The sequence below is a fragment of the Ranitomeya imitator genome, chromosome 7, assembly GCF_032444005.1.
Source record: "Ranitomeya imitator isolate aRanImi1 chromosome 7, aRanImi1.pri, whole genome shotgun sequence".
NCBI classification, from domain to species: Eukaryota; Metazoa; Chordata; class Amphibia; order Anura; family Dendrobatidae; genus Ranitomeya; species Ranitomeya imitator.
The window spans coordinates 194,350,780-194,369,048 of record NC_091288.1 but is presented as its reverse complement, the minus strand read 5'-3'; the positions used below and the strand labels follow the sequence as shown (position 1 = coordinate 194,369,048).

Sequence of the window (18,269 nt, the reverse complement as noted above, 5' to 3'; positions counted from 1 at the left end):
CAGGGTCTCTATCATGACCCAGGCTCTATGAACTGCTGCACCTTCGGGTGTGGATGCGGACAGACGACTTACAATCTTCTGTTCTTCCGGTTCTGCTGTGGGATGTGAAGTACTAAGCCTCGGGCTCCTGATGCCCGGTTCCTGGGCTTCAGCTCAGAGAGTGCCCAGTCACAGTTCCTCTCCAAACTCCCTTGTTCTCCTTTGCTTCTCCCCTCTGACATTTGCGATCAACGCAAACCGTTTGGTTCTCTTCTGTCCTGGAGCTGCAGCACCACACGTGGCTGCACGGCCCCACTCTCTGCTCTCACTCCTCTCTCCTCAATGTCTGCTACCAACTGCCTAACTCCTCCTCTAGACCAGAACATATATATATATCATGTGATGAAAAGAGAAAAAAGCGGAATGCACTCACCAATCTTCAAAAAATAGTAGCTTTATTGAGTCTTCATAAGAAAAACTTCATGGCCGGGGGAAGAGGAGTGGAGCTCGAGCGAGCAGGAGGAGACGACAGCCATTTCGCACAGTGCTAGCGCTTCAACGGGTCTGCACGAAACGACCGTTGTCTCCTCCTGCTCGCTCGAGCTCCACTCCTCTTCCCCCGGCCATGAAGTTTTTCTTATGAAGACTCAATAAAGCTGCTATTTTTTTGAAGATTGGTGAGTGCATTCCGCTTTTTTCTCTTTTCATCACATGGAATACAATTGTCATTGTGGAGTTGCACCCGTGATCTTTCTGGATATGGCTGTCTTACATTAAGACTTACTAAACACACCGGCTTTTCTACCAATAAGGTTTTTTAGACAGTGCCGTTCATTCTTTTCTTTTTATGTTTCTACATATATTTACTGTATATATATGGGAAAGCTCCGCTGAATCCGGGCTCAGAGCTCCCCCTTCTGGCCTGGATTCAGAATGTGTTGCATGTAGATGTACTACCTGTTAAAGGGAATCCTCCTTGCCTCCAGGCATGACATCACCCTTTCCGAAAGGAAGGCAACATCACTGTAACAACCGGTTACCTGGGGTGTCACACACACGCCTCGTGTAGATTTTGCACACCTTACCTCGACACACTCTTGGCATGTTGCACGCAAGTCTTTATGAATTGGGGTCTATTTTATTAAACTCTTGTATTAATTTTCAGAGCATCTGTTCCTCTGTTATTCTGCCTTGAATTGTATTAACAAATTGGACATTACTTTTTCTTTTTCCAATCGGGCATGTCCTATGGAGTCTGAAATTAGACAGTCAGTGCCGGCAGTGTCAGACTGTGTAAGGAACATCCTATTGATGGCAGTGGTAAGACCACTGGGCTGATTTCAGGCATCGGTTACGATTGGGACTGAAATCTCTATTCCTCATATAAAACACCTCTGAAAATGTAATGGTATAGGCCAAAAATTGATAGAACTTGGATGATGGCCCAATAAATACAATGACGACTAATTACAGGGTTAATACATAGAGTGATGTCATAACATAAAGAATAAATAAACTGTGATGATGAGCAAAGAAAAGTGAGGACACGGGTAACACCATGGTGGAAATGTTACAGTAGTTCCACTCCCAGGATTATGGTGTGGGAGGCATAATGTATGATAGCTGTTCCCCTTCTAGCCATTTCTCTAAGTGTACCATGAGCCGTTTTCCAAGATGCCAACATCAGCCCACACATTTCTCATGCTACTGTGAAGAGCCTGGTGGCCTAAACATTCTACTATGACCTGCAGTATCCCCAGACTTGTTTCCCATTGAGCATATCACATTTACTGCCAAAGATTGGAGAAGGATCAGACATGAAGCGACCAGAAAGTCATTATCTTCAAGTGCGGTCATGTTCTAGAATTGCAGCCTCCCTGGAGCCCAGAAGTACAGGGTGCTCAGTGCTCAGAGACACGGCCGAGGTAAGGAAGGAAGAAACCGGACCACCACTGAGCAAGACACAGAAGTACAAGGTGCTCAGTGCTCAGAGACATGGCCGAGGTAAGGAAGGGGCAGAAACCGGACCATGACTGAGCAATACACAGAAGTACAAGGTGCTCAGAGACACGGCCGAGGTAAGGAAGGAAGAAACCCGACCACCACTGAGCAAGACACAGAAGTGCAAGGTGCTCAGAGACATGGCCGAGGTAAGGAGGGGTGAAACATGACCACCACTGAGCAAGACACAGAAGTGCAAGGTGCTCAGAGACATGGCCGAGGTAAGGAGGGGTGAAACATGACCACCACTGAGCAAGACACAGAAGTACAAGGTGATCAGAGACATGACTGAGGTATTGAAGGCAGAAATCTGACCACCACTGAGCAAGACACAGAAGTACAAGGTGCTCAGAGACACGGCCGAGATAATGAAGGCAGAAACCGGACCACCACTGAGCAAGACACAGAAGTAAAAGGTGCTCAGTGCTCAGAGACATGGCTGAGGTAAGGAAGGCAGAAACCCGACCACCACTGAGCAAGACACAGAACTACAAGGTGTTCACTGCTCAGAGACATGGCTGAGGTGGGGAAGTGTGAAACCGGGCCACCACTGAGCAAGACACAGAAGTACAAGATGTTCAGTGCTCAGAGACATGGCCGAGGTAAGGGAGGAAGAAACCGGACCATCACTGAGCAACACACAGAAGCATAAGGCATTCAGTGCTCAGAGACACGGCCGAGGCAAGGAAGGAAGAAACCCGACCACCACTGAGCAAGACACAGAAGTACAAGGTGCTCAGAGACATGGCCGAGGTAAGGAAGGAAGAAACCCGACCACCACTGAGCAAGACACAGAAGTACAAGGTGCTCAGAGACACGGCCGAGGTAAGGAAGGAAGAAACCCGACCACCACTGAGCAAGACACAGAAGGACAAGATGCTCAGGGACATGGCCGAGGTAAGGAAGGAAGAAACCGGACCACGACTGAGTAAGACACAGACGCACAAGGTGCTCAGAGACACGGCCGAGGTAAGGGAGGGTGAAACCCAACCACCACTGAGCAAGACACAGAAGAACAAGGTGCTCAGACATGGCCGAGGCAAGGAAGGGTGAAACCACCACTAAACCAGACACAGAAGTGGAAATGTCAACCGTACTATGCAGGGGTGGATTAAGGGTAGCCAGGGCCCTGGGCTGTTCAGACACTGTGGGCCCTGTTGTGAATTCTGTGGCAGAGCTCCCTCCTGTGGTCACAAGTGGTACTTCGGCTGATTCTCTCTATGAGCTTCCGTTGGTGGAGGAGAGTGGTACTGCGGCTTCTGAGTTTCCTTCCTCAGGTGTTGTGGTGAAGTCGTTAGGTGCTGCTCTATTTAACTCCACCTAGTGCTTTGATCCTGGCCTCCAGTCAATGTTCTAGTATTGGACTTGCTTCCTCCTGGATCGTTCCTGTGGCCTGCTGCTCTGCATAGCTAAGTTGCTCTTGTGTTATTTTTGTTTGCTGTTTTTTCTGTCCAGCTTGTTTATTTGGTTTTTCTTGCTTGCTGGAAGCTCTGGGACGCAGAGGGTGTACCTCCGTGCCGTTAGTCGGTACGGAGGGTCTTTTTGCCCCCTTTGCGTGGTTGTTTGTAGGGTTTTGTGTTGACCGCAAAGTTACCTTTCCTATCCTCGCTCTGTTCAGAAAGTCGGGCCTCACTTTGCTAAATCTATTTCATCTCTACGTTTGTCTTTTCATCTTACTCACAGTCATTATATGTGGGGGGCTGCCTTTTCCTTTGGGGTATTTCTCTGAGGCAAGGTAGGCTTTTTTTTTCTATCTTCAGGCTAGCTAGTTTCTCAGGCTGTGCCGAGTTGCATAGGGAGCGTTAGGCGCAATCCACGGCTGCCTCTAGTGTGGTTGGAGAGGATTAGGGATTGCGGTCAGCAGAGTTCCCACGTCTCAGAGCTCGTTCTATGTTTTTGGGTTATTGTCAGTTCACTGTATGTGCTCTGACTTCTATGTCCATTGTGGTACTGAATTACCAGCCATAACAGTACTGGAGGCCCAAAGTACTAATGATTCCCAATAGAGGGAAAAAAGAAGTTCTGAGACCATTTTTTTTTCTCTGCACTGTGTTTTGCCTTTTTTTCCCCTAGACATTTGGGTGGTTCAGGACACAGGTGTAGCGATGGACATTAAAGGTCTGTCTTCATGTGTGGATCAGCTCACGGCAAGAGTACAAAATATTCAAGACTTTGTGGTTCAGAATTCTATGTTAGAACCAAGAATTCCTATTCCTGATTTGTTTTTTGGAGATAGAACTAAATTTCTGAGTTTCAAAAATAATTGTAAACTATTTCTGGCTTTGAAACCTCGCTCCTCTGGTGACCCAGTTCAACAAGTTAGGATCATTATTTCTTTTTTACGTGGCGACCCTCAGGACTGGGCATTTTCTTTTGCGCCAGGAGATCCTGCATTAAGTAATATTGATGCGTTTTTCCTGGCGCTCGGATTGCTGTACGATGAACCTAATTCAGTGGATCAGGCAGAGAAAAATGTGCTGGCTCTGTGTCAGGGATGAGATAGAGGTATATTGTCAGAAATTTAGAAAGTGGTCCGTACTCACTCAATGGAATGAAGGTGCGCTCGCAGCTATTTTCAGAAAGGGTCTCTCTGAAGCCCTTAAGGATGTCATGGTGGGATTTCCTATGCCTGCTGGTTTGAATGAGTCTATGTCTTTGGCCATTCAGATCGGTCGACGCTTGCGTGAGCGTAAATCTGTGCACCATTTGGCGGTATTATCTGAGCATAAACCTGAGCCTATGCAGTGCGATAGGACTTTGACCAGAGTTGAACGGCAAGAACACAGACGTCAGAATGGGCTGTGTTTCTACTGTGGTGATTCCACTCATGCTATCTCTGATTGTCCTAAGCGCACTAAGCGGTTCGCTAGGTCTGCCACCATTGGTATGGTACAGTCAACATTTCTTTTGTCCGTTACCTTGATCTGCTCTTTGTCATCTTATTCTGTCATGGCATTTGTGGATTCAGGCGCTGCCCTGAATTTGATGGACTTGGAGTATGCTAGGCATTGTGGGTTTTTCTTGGAGCCCTTGCAGTGTCCTATTCCATTGAGAGGAATTGATGCTACGCCTTTGGCCAAGAATAAGCCTCAATACTGGACCCAGCTGACCATGTGCATGGCTCCTGCACATCAGGAGGTTATTCGCTTTCTGGTGTTGCATAATCTGCATGATGTGGTCATGTTGGGGTTGCCATGGCTACAAGTCCATAATCCAGTATTAGATTGGAAATCCATGTCTGTGTCCAGCTGGGGTTGTCAGGGGGTACATGGTGATGTCCCATTTCTGTCTATTTCGTCATCCACCCCTTCTGAGGTTCCAGAGTTCTTGTCTGATTACCGGGATGTATTTGATGAGCCCAAGTCCGATACCCTACCTCCGCATAGGGATTGTGATTGTGCTATCGATTTGATTCCTGGTAGTAAATTCCCAAAAGGTCGACTGTTTAATTTATCTGTGCCTGAGCACGCCGCTATGCGGAGTTACGTGAAGGAGTCCTTGGAGAAGGGGCATATTCGCCCGTCATCGTCGCCATTAGGAGCAGGGTTCTTTTTTGTGGCCAAGAAGGATGGTTCGCTGAGACCTTGTATAGATTACCGCCTTCTAAATAAGATCACGGTTAAATTTCAGTACCCCTTGCCGCTGTTATCTGATTTGTTTGCTCGGATTAAGGGGGCTAGTTGGTTCACCAAGATAGATCTTCGTGGTGCGTATAATCTTGTGCGTATTAAGCGAGGCGATGAATGGAAAACTGCATTTAATACGCCCGAGGGCCATTTTGAGTATCTAGTAATGCCATTCGGACTTGCCAATGCTCCATCAGTGTTTCAATCCTTTATGCATGACATCTTCCGTGAGTACCTGGATAAATTCCTGATTGTGTACTTGGATGACATTTTGATCTTCTCGGATGATTGGGAGTCTCATGTGAAGCAGGTCAGAACGGTTTTTCAGGTCCTGCGTGCTAATTCTTTGTTTGTGAAGGGATCTAAGTGTCTCTTTGGTGTTCAGAAGGTTTCATTTTTGGGGTTCATTTTTTCCTCTTCTACTATCGAGATGGATCCTGTTAAGGTCCAAGCCATCCATGATTGGACTCAGCCGACATCTCTGAAAAGTCTGAAAAAGTTCCTGGGCTTTGCTAATTTTTATCGTCGCTTCATCTGCAATTTTTCTAGTATTGCTAAACCATTGACCGATTTGACCAAGAAGGGTGCTGATGTGGTCAATTGGTCTTCTGCTGCTGTGGAAGCTTTTCAAGAGTTGAAGCGTCGGTTTTCTTCTGCCCCTGTGTTGTGTCAACCAGATGTTTCGCTTCCATTCCAGGTCGAGGTTGATGCTTCTGAGATTGGAGCAGGGGCTGTTTTGTCGCAGAGAAGTTCTGATTGCTCGGTGATGAAACCATGCGCCTTCTTTTCCAGGAAGTTTTCACCTGCTGAGCGAAATTATGTTGTTGGCAATCGAGAGTTGCTGGCCATGAAGTGGGCATTCGAGGAGTGGCGTCATTGGCTTGAGGGAGCTAAGCATCGTGTGGTGGTCTTGACTGATCATAAGAACTTGACTTATCTCGAGTCTGCCAAGCGGTTAAATCCTAGACAGGCTCGTTGGTCACTGTTTTTTGCCCGTTTTGACTTTGTGGTTTCGTACCTTCCGGGCTCTAAAAATGTGAAGGCGGATGCCCTGTCTAGGAGTTTTGTGCCCGACTCTCCGGGTTTGTCTAAGCCGGCGGGTATTCTCAAAGAGGGAGTAATTGTGTCTGCCATCTCCCCTGATTTGCGGCGGGTGCTGCAAAAATTTCAGGCTAATAAACCTGATCGTTGCCCAGCGGAGAAACGGTTTGTCCCTAATAGGTGGACGAATAAAGTTATCTCTGAGGTTCATTGTTCGGTGTTGGCTGGTCATCCTGGAATCTTTGGTACCAGAGAGTTAGTGGCTAGATCCTTTTGGTGGCCATCTCTGTCGCGGGATGTGCGTTCTTTTGTGCAGTCCTGTGGGATTTGTGCTCGGGCTAAGCCCTGCTGTTCTCGTGCCAGTGGGTTGCTTTTGCCCTTGCCGGTCCCGAAGAGGCCTTGGACACATATCTCTATGGATTTTATTTCAGATCTTCCCGTCTCTCAAAAGATGTCAGTCATTTGGGTGGTTTGTGATCGCTTCTCTAAGATGGTCCATTTGGTACCCTTGTCCAAATTACCTTCCTCCTCTGATTTGGTGCCATTGTTCTTCCAGCATGTGGTTCGTTTACATGGCATTCCAGAGAATATCGTTTCTGACAGAGGTTCCCAGTTTGTTTCGAGGTTTTGGCGAGCCTTTTGTGCAAGGATGGGCATTGACTTGTCTTTTTCCTCGGCTTTCCATCCTCAGACTAATGGCCAGACCGAACGAACCAATCAGACCTTGGAAACATATCTGAGATGCTTTGTTTCTGCTGATCAGGATGACTGGGTGTCCTTTTTGCCTTTGGCTGAGTTTGCCCTTAATAATCGGGCCAGCTCGGCTACCTTGGTTTCGCCGTTTTTCTGCAACTCTGGGTTCCATCCTCGTTTCTCTTCAGGGCAGGTTTAGTCTTCGGACTGTCCTGGTGTGGATACGGTGGTGGACAGGTTGCAGCAGATTTGGACTCATGTAGTGGACAATTTGACTTTGTCCCAGGAGAAGGCTCAACGTTTCGCTAATCGCAGACGCTGTGTGGGTCCCCGACTTCGTGTTGGGGATTTGGTTTGGTTGTCTTCTCGTCATATTCCTATGAAGGTTTCCTCTCCTAAGTTTAAACCTCGTTTCATTGGTCCTTATAGGATTTCTGAGGTTCTTAATCCTGTGTCTTTTCGTTTGACCCTTCCAGATTCTTTTTCCATCCATAACGTATTCCATAGGTCATTGTTGCGGAGATACGTGGCACCTATGGTTCCATCTGTTGATCCTCCTGCCCCGGTTTTGGTGGAGGGGGAGTTGGAGTATATTGTGGAGAAGATTTTGGATTCTCGTGTTTCAAGACGGAAACTCCAGTATTTGGTTAAGTGGAAGGGTTATGCTCAGGAAGATAATTCCTGGGTCTTTGCCTCTGATTTCCATGCTCCCGATCTTGTTCGTGCCTTTCATATGGCTCATCCTGGTCGTCCTGGGGGCTCTGGTGAGGGTTCGGTGACCCCTCCTCAAGGGGGGGGTACTGTTGTGAATTCTGTGGCAGAGCTCCCTCCTGTGGTCACAAGTGGTACTTCGGCTGATTCTCTCTATGAGCTTCCGTTGGTGGAGGAGAGTGGTACTGCGGCTTCTGAGTTTCCTTCCTCAGGTGTTGTGGTGAAGTCGTTAGGTGCTGCTCTATTTAACTCCACCTAGTGCTTTGATCCTGGCCTCCAGTCAATGTTCTTGTATTGGACTTGCTTCCTCCTGGATCCTTCCTGTGGCCTGCTGCTCTGCATAGCTAAGTTGCTCTTGTGTTATTTTTGTTTGCTGTTTTTTCTGTCGAGCCTGTTTATTTGGTTTTTCTTGCTTGCTGGAAGCTCTGGGACGCAGAGGGTGTACCTCCGTGCCGTTAGTCGGTACGGAGGGTCTTTTTGCCCCCTTTGCGTGGTTGTTTGTAGGGTTTTGTGTTGACCGCAAAGTTACCTTTCCTATCCTCGTTCTGTTCAGAAAGTCGGGCCTCACTTTGCTAAATCTATTTCATCTCTACGTTTGTCTTTTCATCTTACTCACAGTCATTATATGTGGGGGGCTGCCTTTTCCTTTGGGGTATTTCTCTGAGGCAAGGTAGGCTTATTTTCTATCTTCAGGCTAGCTAGTTTCTCAGGCTGTGCCGAGTTGCATAGGGAGCGTTAGGCGCAATCTACGGCTGCCTCTAGTGTGGTTGGAGAGGATTAGGGATTGCGGTCAGCAGAGTTCCCACATCTCAGAGCTCGTTCTATGTTTTTGGGTTATTGTCAGTTCACTGTATGTGCTCTGACTTCTATGTCCATTGTGGTACTGAATTACCAGCCATAACAGGGCCCCCCGGTCATGGGACAGGGGTCATGTGACGGGAGTCATGATCTACCTGAACCAGATTATTCCAGAAAAATGGCCGGGCCCTACTCTACTGTAACCTATTAAATATTTGTTAAAATATGCAATACAATTTAGGTATATTTTGATTTATTTTTCAATTTTTAAAATGACCAATATCACATACAAGGAACAAATACCACCGTACCATGACCAGACCACAAATTACAACCGCAGTGATCGAATAATATCACATACAAGGAACAAATACCACTGCACCATGTCATGACCACATATTACCACCACTTGGTGACCAAATAGCACATACAAGGGACAAATACCGCAACACCATTTCCAGACCACATAATACCACCACATAGTGACTGAATACTACAATACTGATAAGCAATAAAAAAAACAAACAATACTATCACCATAAGTGCCAGTATTCACAGGAGATCTGTACTTAGTATGCAGTGTCTGTGTACAGGAAATACAGAGATCACTGGTGGTGACATACACAGGAGCTCTGTATATAATGTATAGGTAATACAGTGATTACTGGTGACATTGTACATAGGACTTCTGTATATAGTATACAGTGTATAGTGTCAGTGTATAGGTAACACTGACTCACCAGTGACGTCTCTAGGTGAAGTCCTTCATCTTTCATCCAGCACAGGCCGCCATCATTTCTTCCAGCCAGGACTCGTTTCTGCAGGAAATAACAGTTATCTCAAGCTCCGCTTGCAGAACACATTACTTAATTTTTCACAACTTCTACATTACACCACATGAAGAAAAAAAGGCGATATAGTGTCACTCTACACAGTAACAGGACCGCCCCCCCCCCCTTCATTTAAAACAGTATACTCAAAAAATAAAATAAATACATCACTGCAGTAATAATATCCCTTAATTAGCCCCTATGGTAATAATATTCCCCATCCTGGCCCCGTTTATCTCATTCCTGGCTCCAGCCATATGTTCTTGCATCCTGCCCTCATGAGTATCCATTCTACCCCATATGATCTCCCCATCCTGCCCTATCTGTCTCCATTGTATCCATCCTGCCCCATGATCCAATCCTGCCCCATGTTTTTCATGCTGCCCCTAGAGGAAGAGGAAAGAGGAGTCTGGAGGTGGGGGGATAGGAGTCCGAAGGAAGAGGAAAGAGGAGTCTGGAGATGGGGGATAGAGGAGTCTGGAGGAAGAGGAAAGAGGAGTCTGGAGGTGGGGGATAGAGGAGTCTGGAGGTGGGGGATAGAGGAGTCTGGAGGTGGGGGATAGAGGAGTCTGGAGGAAGAAGAAAGAGGAGTCTGGAGGTGGGGGATAGAGGAGTCTGGAGGTGGGGGGTAGAGGAGTCTGGAGGAAGAGGAAAGAGGAGTCTGGAGGTGGGGGATAGAGGAGTCTGGAGGTGGGGGATAGAGGAGTCTGGAGGAAGAGGAAAGAGGAGTCTGGCGGTGGGGGGTAGAAAAGTCTGGAGGTGGGGGATAGAGGAGTCTGGAGGAAGAGGAAAGAGGAGTCTGGAGGTAGGGGATAGAGGAGTCTGGAGGAAGAGGAAAGAGGAGTCTGGAGGAAGGTGACAGAGGAGTCTGGAGGTGGGGGATAGAAACATTTGGAAGAGGGGGATGAAGGAGTCTGGAGGACAGATAAATTTGAAGGAGGAGGGCAATGGAGCCTTGAGGAGGAGAACAGTGAAGTCTGGATGAACAGGACAGATGAGTCTGGATGAAGACAACAGAAGAGTCTGGAGGAAGGTGACAGAGGAGTCTGGAGGTGGGGGATAGATACATTTGGAAGAGGGGGGAAGAAGGAGTCTGGAGGACAGAAAAATCTGAAGGAGGAGGGCAATGGAGCCTTGAGGAGAAAAGTAAAGTCTGGATGAACAGGACAGATAAGTCTGGATGAAGACGACAGAGCAGTCTGGAGGAGGAGGAAAGAGGAATCTGGAGGAAGGTGACAGAGGAGTCTGGAGGTGGGGGATATATAAATTTGGAAGAGGGGGAAGAAGGGGAGTGCAATGGAGCCTTGAGGAGGAGAACAGTGAAGTCCAGATGAACAGGACAGATGAGTCTGGATGAAGACGACAGAGGAGTCTGGAGGAGAAAGAAGACAGTTCAGTCTGGAGGAGAATGACAAAGGATTCTGGAGGAGGAAGACAGAAGAGTCTGGATGAATAAAACAGAAGTCTGGAGGGAGATGACAGAGGAGTCTGGAAAAAAGACAGAGTCAAGAAGAGAAAGACAAACGTTTAGAGGAGGAGGACAGAGGGGTCTGGAGGAGGACAGATAATACTGGAGGAGGAGGAGGGCAAAGGAGCCTGTATTAGAAGGACAGAGGAGGCTGGAGCAGGAAGGCAGAGGAGACTGGATAAGTAAGACAGAGAAGTCTGGATGAGTAAGACAGAGGAGCCTGGAGGAATAGGACAGAGGAGTCTGTAAGAGGAGGAAGACAAAGAGTATAGAGGAGGACAGAGGAGTCCAGAGGAGGAAGAGAGAAGAGTCTGGAGCAGGAGGACAAATATGTTTGGAGGAAGAGGACAGACCAGCCTGAAGAAGGACAGAGGAGTCTGGAGGAGAAGGAATTTGGAGTTTGCATGAAGAGGACAGAAGTCTGGAGGAGAAGGACAGAGTAGTCTGGATGAGAAGGAGGACAGAGTATTCTGGAGAAGAAGGAAGACAGAGTAGTCTGGAGGAGAAGGAAGACATAAGTCTAGAGTAGAAGAAAGACAGAGGAGTCTGGAGGAATAACACAAAGGAGTCTGGAGGAGGAGGACAGATGAGTCTGGAAGAGGAGGAAGTCAGATGGGTCTGAATAAGTAAAACAGAGGTGTCTGGAGGAGGAGGACAATGGAGACTGGAGGAGAAGGAGGATAGCTATCTAGTGAGTCTAGGGGCTTAATAATTAGATACATGTTTCTATAGATTGTTTATTTACATAATCTATATGGTTGATGCCCAATTCTGTTCTTATCTTTGGTCTTACTTTTTTTTATTTTGGGCATGATATAGAATTTTTTTTTTCAGAATTTGAATAACTGGCATATTTTAGTAGTTGGAAATAAAAGCCATTCCTCTCACCACCAGCCAAGAATAGTTTACTCTCACCAGCTCAGAGGTACGGCCATGGGAACACCTTGTGCTCCCATGTAGGCGGCTCACCTATACCTGGCTTGCTGGGAGGAATGACTATTTGTTGAAGCTAATATAAATATGACATCATGTGTGGACTTGTGGCTTTGATTTATAGATGATGTGTTGTTATTGTGGACAGGGACAACAGAACTGTTTGACAAATTCATCTTGATTTTAAATATGAATTATATCGGCTTAATATTGACATCTGCAGTTGACAGGCATGAAATCTAATTTTTGGATATACCTATCTCTATCAGCGAAACTAGTCATCTATCTGCGATAATCTTTAGGAAACTCACTGCTACTAATTATCTTTTTAAAATGGACAAGTCACCACCCACTCCCCTCAAACTTGAAGAATTCCTAAGAGACAGATCCTCAGGGTTTCTGGTCTCCTCCAGGGCCTCGAAAGGATTAGACCATCTCCTAGATGAGAAAACTGGGATAATACTGTAAAATCATTAGGAAAGAAGGACAATGAATTTTCAGTGTGAAACTGTGAAATCATTAGGCCTGAATGAGTCTGTAATATTTATAGCATTTATACAGTCATATTTTTTTTTATAATTGGTAGCCAATTTTAGAATTGTTTATGACTTATCTGGTTTACTCACAGCTAATGGTGCCGTTTTTATTATTGTATACATACTGAGGCGTAGCAGGGATATTCTAAGGCCTTCTAGTATATTTTACCATTGCGACTTACATTTGATGCTAGTAAACTCGTTACAACATTGGACCTCAAATAAATTGGGCTTATATTGGGGAAGAATTTGGGGATGGACATTTCCTTACTTGTTCATATATATTAGACTTCGATTGTACCTCTTAATTATGGTACTTTTGTCCAGTTTGCCGTTATATCTCCATGACGTTTGGAGTAACCTCCCAGCTGAGGTGGTCACACCAAATATTGATTTAATGTAGATATCTCTTTTGTTCATTCACTTTGAATGTTGTTAATAGTTAAAAATAAATTATTAATAGTGATGAGCGAATATACTCGTTACTCGAGATTTCTCGAGCACGCTCGGGGGTCCTCCGGGAATTTTTAGTTCTCTGAGTTTTAGTTTTTCTTGCTGCAGCTGAATGATTTACATCTGTTAGCCAGCATAAGTACATGTGGGGGTTGCCTGGTTGCTAGGGAATCCCCACATGTACTTATGCTGGCTAACAGATGTAAATCATTCAGTTGCGGCAAGTAAAACTAAATCTCCGAGCACTAAAAAATACACGGAGGACCCCCGAGCATGCTCGGGAAATCTCGAGTAACGAGTATATTCGCTCATCACTAATTATTAACACTTCTAATTTCCAAAGCATTCTTACTTTGCAGAATTTTTCCCACACCTACCTAAAACTTTTGCACAGTGCTGTATACTCAATAGTGATAGTGTTACAAATCTGCCCTAGATCGGCAGGGCTTCATAACCTTCTCCTATGGCCGCTGCTCTCTGCTGTGCTCCACAGTTTTTTGCAAGTGGCTCGGTGTGATTATCTGCCCAGGCTCCAAGAAACACACCGGTGTCCTGTCGCTAAGGCCCCTTTCACACATCAGCTTTTTTACGTCAGGCACAATCCGGCGAATATTGAAAAAAACGGATCTGGCAAAACATGCTGCTGGATCCGTTTTTTTCTCATAGACTTGTATTAGCGTTGGATTGCGACGGATGGCCTCACGTTTCATCCGTTTTTTGCCGGATCCGTCAAAAATTAGTTTTCTGGTGGCCGGTACAGAGGAATGTTTTTTCTGTCCGTCGAAAAAACACACAGCTACAGATCCTGCGAAAAACCGATGAAACGGAGGTTTGAAATGAGTGAATACGGCTACCGATTCCAGTTTTTTACATTGAGCATGCCCCATAGCTGCATTTTCCATTCTGTAGTCTCTCTCTCCCTCTCTCTCTTCTCCTCTTCCTCCCTGGAATAGGAAGCCCAAACTCTATCCCCGGGTGAAAAAAAAAAAACGGATCCAGTGGAAAAATGGATCCGTCGCATCAGTTTTTCACAATTTGCAACGGATCCGTTTCTCCCCCAAAGTAGCCAGATGGTGCCTGACAGCTAAAAACTGATGTGTGAAACAAGCCTTAGGCTTCTTTCACACTTGCGTCGGTACGGGGCCGTCGCATTGCGTCAGCCCGACGTACCGACGCACGTTCTGAAAATTGTGCACAACGTGGGCAGCGGATGTAGTTTTTCAACGCATCTGCTGCCCAGTCTATGTCCCGGGGAGGAGTTCCGACCACGCATGCGCGGTCGGAAATGGCGGACGCGATGTACAAAAAAGTTACATTGAACTTTTTTTGTGATGACGGTCCGCCAAAACACAACGGATCCAGCGCACGACGGACGCGACGTGTGGCCATCGGTCGCGATCCGTCGGCAATACAAGTCTATGGGAAAAAACGCATCTGACGAGCACATTTGCAGGATCCATTTTTTGTCCAAAACAACGGATTGCGACGGATGCCACACGATGCAAGTGTGAAAGTAGCCTTAGACACTTATTTTAAGCCTGTAGCCTCGAATGCTTCTAGTACTTGCTCCATTCCTGCCTTCCAGTGCCCTGCCTGTCTGTTGTCTCCAGTGCTTATAGTCATTGTTTCCCTCCTGCTATATGACTGCTTGGGATCCGTGTGCCCACCTGGGTCTGGGCTTAGAGCAGGGGTCCCCAAACTTTTTACAGAGGGGGCCAGTCCACTGTCCCTTAGACCGTTGGAGGCCAGACTATAAAAAAAAACTGTGAAAATCCCTAGGCTTCCCGGGGCTTCAGGAAAATGGCCGCGGGATGCCATCTGCGCACGCGCGGCCTCCGGAAGATGGCCGCCGCCAGGCTCCAGCGATAATCCAGGGTATATCTTCAGCCTGCGCCGGCCGCGGCCCGGTGACCCACCCCTGCATTGTGCCGCCCGCCCCCCCTTCCTACGCCACTGGACGTGCTCATCTAGGTCTGGAGGAACTCTCGCTTCTGCATAGCGCCGGGCGCTCAGAAGCGAGAGGAACATGTGAATTGCGGCGGGGGCCGGGTAAAAGGCCTCCGGGGGCCGGATGCGGCCCGCGGGCCGTAGTTTGGGGACCCCTGGCTTAGAGGATCCACCTGACAAGGTGAGACCATAACAGATAGCAGGATAGCACGATAAGGCAGTGAGTCACCTCTTAAGAATCCCTTACTAAGGCTACTTTCCCACATCAGGTTTTGCCGTCAGGCACAATTCGTCGAATGTTGAAAAAAACGGATCCATTGCAGATTGTGAAAAACTGATGCGATGGATCTGTTTTTTTAATTCTAATAATAATCTTTAATTTTATATAGCGCTTTACAGGTTGCACACATTATCATCACTGTCCCAGATGGGGCTCACAATTTGGAATCCCTATCAGTATGTCTTTGGAATGTGGGAGGAAACCAGAGTACCCGGAGGAAACCCACGCAAACACGGGGGAGAACATACAAACTCCTTGCAGATGTTGTCCTTGGTGGGATTTGAACCCAGGACTTCAGCGCTGCAAGGCTGCTGTGCTAACCACTGAGCCACCATGCTGGTTTTATTCTACACATCCGACTAGCATATCCAGGTAATTGGATAAAAAAAAAAATGGAGCATGCTCAGTTTAAAAAAACGGAATCCGGCGCCGGAATCCATCATTTTCCGGATCAGGTGCCTTCCGACGCCCATAGGCTTCCATTCTAGCAAAAAGCCAGAAGCGCCTGATCTGGCACTGTCCGGGTTTTTCACCGCAGAAAAAAACGTTACTGTGTGCGTTTTTTCCAGATGCCGGAAAACAAATTTTTGCCGGATCCGGTGAAAAACGGACAACACGTATGGCAATCTGGCGCTAATACAAGTCTATGAGAAAAAAAATGGATCCGACAGCAAATTTTGCCAGATCCGTTTTTTTTTCAAAATTAGCCGGATTGAGCCTGACGGCGAAAACCTGATGTGTGAAAGTAGCCTTAGTAAACATCTCATACCAAATATGGAAATATGGAAACTCGTAGATTGGGATCGGTTCCAATAATCATGTCAAATTTTATCTGTTGAAAATCCACTTTCATAACTTTCGGAACTCTCTACAACCTTTCAGTATGTATTTTTGGGATACGTGCAGCTTTTTTGTGCACTTAAACTTGAAGCCACTGGAGGGTTTCGAGCACTAGAGTTTCATGCAGCTTTCCAAGCTGGAGGAGAAGATAGTTTTAATTTGCATTCAGTCCCTGCCCACAAAGCCAGTGTCAGAGCTGGGAAACTATGCAATGTCAAAGTACAGGCGTAGAACAAGAAGTGAATTCAGTAGGCTGGACTATCCTGCCTTTGAGCTGAAGAGGAAATACGTGTGATGTGACGATAAGAACAGCAGAGGAGGCATTTCTGGGCCATGTAACTATGAGAAGGAAAAATATGCCTTCACCTCAACCTCTTCAGACAGGTGACTCATGGAAACATAAGGTAAGTCTCCCAAATCCTATAGCCATTATGGAGAACCTGGAGCTGTCTAGGACTGGGAAGGGATTCTTGATGGACACTTTCAACTAATGCTGGCCATATGCTAAACATTATGTTGGGCCTGACTGTAGTCAGTCAGTCCTACGTTGGACTGTTCGTAAAGACAACTTGACTATCGGCTACACTGGCAGATCAGGGACAGTAAGTTTATTAAAAAAATAAAATAAAACAAGAAAGTGGGCAAATGATTAGCATGATCATGAAATCTTGCCACATGTTTAGTTTCAGCCAAAAAAGTAGTAAATAACCAAAGTAGTCATGGTTCATTTCGGCAACTTTAATCTTATGCATATGACCAGATTTAGGCATTTGATCTCGAGACGGCCAATTTAGGTGAAGATATCTTTATATAAATCTAAGAACTATCAAGGTGAAACTTTTCACCGATACATTCCTCCTCGAAGGTGCTAAGATTTTTGGTCTTCTTGGCAAAGTTTAGTATCATATAAACGTCTGACCACTTATAAAAAAAAGATTTACCTACCGAGCATCAACGAGGCTTTACTGAAGAAGATTTAGGATCGTCTTACAGAAGTGAATAGGAATCATGAAGGATGATGGTGGCTGTCTTTTCTGGGCTTATAAACCTTGAAATATGGTTTATATGTCCTACTGTTGGCATTCTAGATAGTTTTATTGATCAGGACAGTAAACTGTAAAGTCACCACTGAAACAGGAGTGAGAAGAAACCGATAGAAGAAGATCTACCTACTTAGCTTCAGCAAAAGCTTTGTTGTAGAAGACTTTAGGATTGACATATCGGGTGACTAGCAATTATTATGGATGATGGTGGCTCTATTCTAATTTTATAAATTTGACAAATATAGATGAGCTGTCCAATTGTTGGCATTCTTTTTTTTTATGATGGATACCTGTAGCTCAAGACCAATCCAGACTGTAAACTGTAGAGAGAGCCACCACACAAATCGGGGTGAAACATAACCATATAATCTGCCATGTTAATGTTTAGTTATGTTACAATTACATCTCATATTTCGCTCGATTTGTTGTAGTTTTACAAGTACAAAGTTGATTTTGACTCTTGGACGATGCATGGTGGTATCACATTTTTTCATATGTGGTGGCATCTAAGGGTACGTTCACATGTAGAAATTTTCTTCACTGCAGGTTTATTTTTCCTCGGCGTTTGGAACAAATTTCATACACTTTGCTGCTATTGTACAGTGCCTTGCGAAAGTATTCGGCTCCCTGGAACTTTTCAATCTTTTCCCACATATTCTTCAAACATAAAGATACCAAATGTAAATTTTTGGTGAAGAATCAACAAGTGGAACACAATTGTCAAGTTGAACGAAATTTATTGGTTATTTTAAATTTTTGTGGAAATTCAAAAACTGAAAAGTGGGGCGTGCAATATTATTCGGCCCCTTTAACTTAATACTTTGTTGCGCCACCTTTTGCTGCGATTACAGCTGCAAGTCGTTTGGGGTATGTCTCTATCAGTTTTGTACATCGAGAGACTGAAATTCTTGCCCATTCTTCCTTGGCAGTAAGCTCGAGTTCAGAGAGGTTTGATGGAGATCATTTGTGAACAGCAATTTTCAGCTCTTTCCACAGATTCTCGATTGGATTGAGGTCTGGACTTTGACTTGGCCATTCTAACACATGTATACTTTTTTTGTGAACCATTCCATTGTAGATTTTGCTTTAT

The 18,269-nt window shown here is 45.8% G+C and overlaps 1 protein-coding gene across 2 annotated transcripts in view; it reads left to right on the top strand.

Annotated features, from left to right (window-relative positions):
• Positions 1-16,328: 16,328 nt before the first annotated feature.
• The window catches only part of IL4R (interleukin 4 receptor), a 28,729-nt gene continuing 26,788 nt past the window's right edge, over positions 16,329-18,269 (top strand). Inside the window, exon 1 of one of the 2 annotated variants that reach the window (XM_069734309.1) lies at positions 16,329-16,540. The gene's annotated coding sequence lies outside the window, so the exon portion shown is untranslated. The remainder of the gene's footprint in view (positions 16,541-18,269) is intronic. The other variant, XM_069734310.1, reaches the window with a different exon arrangement.